This window comes from Aquarana catesbeiana, linkage group LG05, assembly GCF_042186555.1.
Source record: "Aquarana catesbeiana isolate 2022-GZ linkage group LG05, ASM4218655v1, whole genome shotgun sequence".
Lineage (NCBI taxonomy): Eukaryota > Metazoa > Chordata > Amphibia > Anura > Ranidae > Aquarana > Aquarana catesbeiana.
In genome coordinates, this window is record NC_133328.1 from 414,984,208 (window position 1) to 414,987,203 (window position 2,996).

At 45.5% G+C, this 2,996-nt stretch overlaps 2 protein-coding genes across 2 annotated transcripts in view; one reads left to right on the forward strand and one right to left on the reverse strand.

The window, feature by feature from the left end:
• The window catches only part of LOC141144997 (glyoxylate/hydroxypyruvate reductase B-like), a 106,685-nt gene extending 103,913 nt beyond the window's left edge, over positions 1-2,772 (reverse strand). The window contains exon 1 of the mRNA XM_073631194.1: positions 2,756-2,772. The gene's annotated coding sequence lies outside the window, so the exon portion shown is untranslated. The remainder of the gene's footprint in view (positions 1-2,755) is intronic.
• LOC141144998 (thioredoxin-like protein 4A) overlaps positions 1-2,996 on the forward strand; it is a 56,658-nt gene that overhangs the window by 25,823 nt on the left and 27,839 nt on the right. The gene's annotated exons all lie outside the window — the stretch shown is intronic.

The window sequence follows — 2,996 nt, forward strand, 5'->3', positions numbered from 1 at the left end:
GAGTGAAATCAAAAATTCACGCCCTTAGAAATCCTGAAGGCGGTGATTGGATTTCGGGGCCCCATACGTGGCTAGGCTCCCAAAAAGTCCCACACATGTGGTATCCCCGTACTCAGGAGAAGCAACAGAATGTATTTTGGGGTGCAATTCCACATATGCCTATGGCCTGTGTGAGCAATATATCATTTAGTGACAACTTTGTGTAAAAAAAAAAAAAAAATTTTGTCACTTTCCCGCAACTTGTGTCAAAATATAAAACATTCCATGGACTCAACATGCCTCAAAGCAAATAGCTTGGGGTGTCTACTTTCCAAAATGGGGTCATTTGGGGGGGGGGGGGTTTATGCCATCTAGGCATTTTATGGCCTTCAAAACTGTGATAGGTAGTGAGGAGTAAAATAAAAAATGTACGCCCTTAGAAATCCTGAAGGCAGTGATTGGTTTTCGGGGCCCCGTACGCGGCTAAGCTCCCAAAAAGTCCCACACATGTGGTATCCCCATACTCAGGAGAAGCAGCTAAATGTATTTTGGGGTGCAATTCCACATATGCCCATGGCCTGTGTGAGCAATATATCATTTAGTGACAACTTTTTGTAATTTTTTTTTTTTTTGTCATTATTCAATCACTTGGGACAAAAAAAATAAATATTCAATGGGCTCAACATGCCTCTCAGCAATTTCCTTGGGGTGTCTACTTTCCAAAATGGGGTCATTTGTGGGGGTTTTGTACTGCCCTGCCATTTTAGCACCACAAGAAATGACATAGGCAGTCATAAATTAAAGGCTGTGTAAATTCCAGAAAATGTACCCTAGTTTGTAGACGCTATAACTTTTGCGCAAACCAATAAATATACACTTATTGACATTTTTTTTACCAAAGACATGTGGCCGAATACATTTTGGCCTAAATGTATGACTAAAATTGAGTTTATTGGATTTTTTTTAGAACAAAAAGTAGAAAATATCAATTTTTTTCAAAATTTTCGGTCTTTTTCCGTGTATAGCGCAAAAAATAAAAACGGCAGAGGTGATCAAATACCATCAAAAGAAAGCTCTATTTGTGGGAAGAAAAGGACGCAAATTTCGTTTGGGTACAACATTGCATGACCGCGCAATTAGCAGTTAAAGCGACGCAGTGCCAAATTGTAAAAAGTGCTCTGGTCAGGAAGGGGGTAAATCCTTCCGGGGCTGAAGTGGTTAATAAAAGAAGGTAGAAAACTTACATAAGTAGATTAAAAAACAGCAAATAGCCGGCTGGTGTTCTGCCGAGAAAGTTTCGCTCGGCGTATAAGTTCCCCCCTCTACTGCGCCTGCGCAGTAGGTATCGGCGGAAATAGCCGAAGCACAACAGCTGAAAATCAGCTGTACACGGCACCTGTAAGAGGGCCCCTCGCGGGCTCGCTTCGCTCGCCACGCTTCGCTCGCCACGCTTCGGGCACGGCCTCGCTGCGCTCTGCACTTTTAGATTCCCCCTCTAGGTCCACTTGGATGGTGGGGAAGGAACCTGGACCCAGAGCGCAGGCGCCGTGTACAGCTGATTGAAGCATTTGAGCTTCGGCTATCTCCGGCGGCTGAGAGCAGTATGTACTGCGCAGGCGCCGTGTACAGCTGATTGAAGCATTTGAGCTTCGGCTATCTCCGGCGGCTGAGAGTAGTATGTACTGCGCAGGCGCTGCGCCTGCGCAGTACAGGGGGGGAACTTATCCGCCGAGGGAACATTCTCGGCAAGACACCGGAATAGCGAGCACCCGTCCACACTAGGATGTCGATGACGTCAAAGCGTCGACCTCCCGACGTACGTTTCACCACAAATGGCGTTGTCTGCTATTGGTTGTCCGGGATAACGTCACCTCATAGGCTACTGCGCTCCTCTCAGAATACATTAGTGCTCTGCTATTGGTTGTCCGGGATAACGTCACCCCATAGGCGACTGCGCTCCTCTCAGAATACATTAGCGCTCTGCTATTGGTTGTCCGGGATAACGTCACCCCATAGCCTACTGCGCTCCTCTCAGAATACATTAGTGCTCTGCTATTGGTTGTACGGGATAACGTCACTACTGTGCTCCTCTCAGAAAACCTTAGCGCCCTGCAATTGGTTGTACAGGATAACGTCACCCGATAGGTTACTGTGATCCTTAGGAAAACCTTAGGGCTTTGCTATTGGTTGTAGCTCCGTAGGTTGCCGTACGCCCACTAGAACGCCTAAGCGAACAGAACAGCATCACACACTATCTCAGATTTTCTGCTGATTTTTGTCTTCAGATTTACCAAAACCATATAATATGAGGTCAAACCTTTAAAAGGAGTTTAAATTTGTAAGCAATCAGGAAGGCCCTTGCACTACATGGTTTTGGTAAATCTGAAGACGTATGGTGTGTATGGGGCTACAGACTACCGTACTCCTCTCAGAAAACATTAGCGCTCTGCTATTGGTTGTTCAGGATAACGTCACTCTTCAGAATACATTAGCGCTCTGCTACTGATTGTACATTATGCCGTCAATCCATCCTGCTATTGGTTGCACAGGATACCGTACTCCTCTCAGCATACATTGGCGCTCTGCTATTGGCTGTACAGGATACCATCACACCATATGCTATCTTACTCATGCCAGTCTGCCAGAATACCTTAGCGCCCCGCTATTGATTGTACAGGATACTGTCACCCCATAGGCTACCGTACTCCTCTCAGAATACCTTAGCGCCCCGCTATTGGTTGTAGCTCCGTAGGCTGATTTACGCCCCCTAGAACACCTAAGCGCCCTGCCACTGGTTGTACAGGCCTACGTCACTCCTTAGTTACCGTAAGAAATAGCCAACTTCACAGCAATGAAGTCTCTAGACGCCGTCTTTAAATTGGGCAATTTTGGAAAAGGAATATTTGTTACTCTCACAAATGTGTATTTGATTATACGTTGGTAACGATTGTTATGCATTCTGTATGATTCTAGGCCGAGCAATTTGAAAGCTATTCTTTTAAGTTAAAATGAAGTTA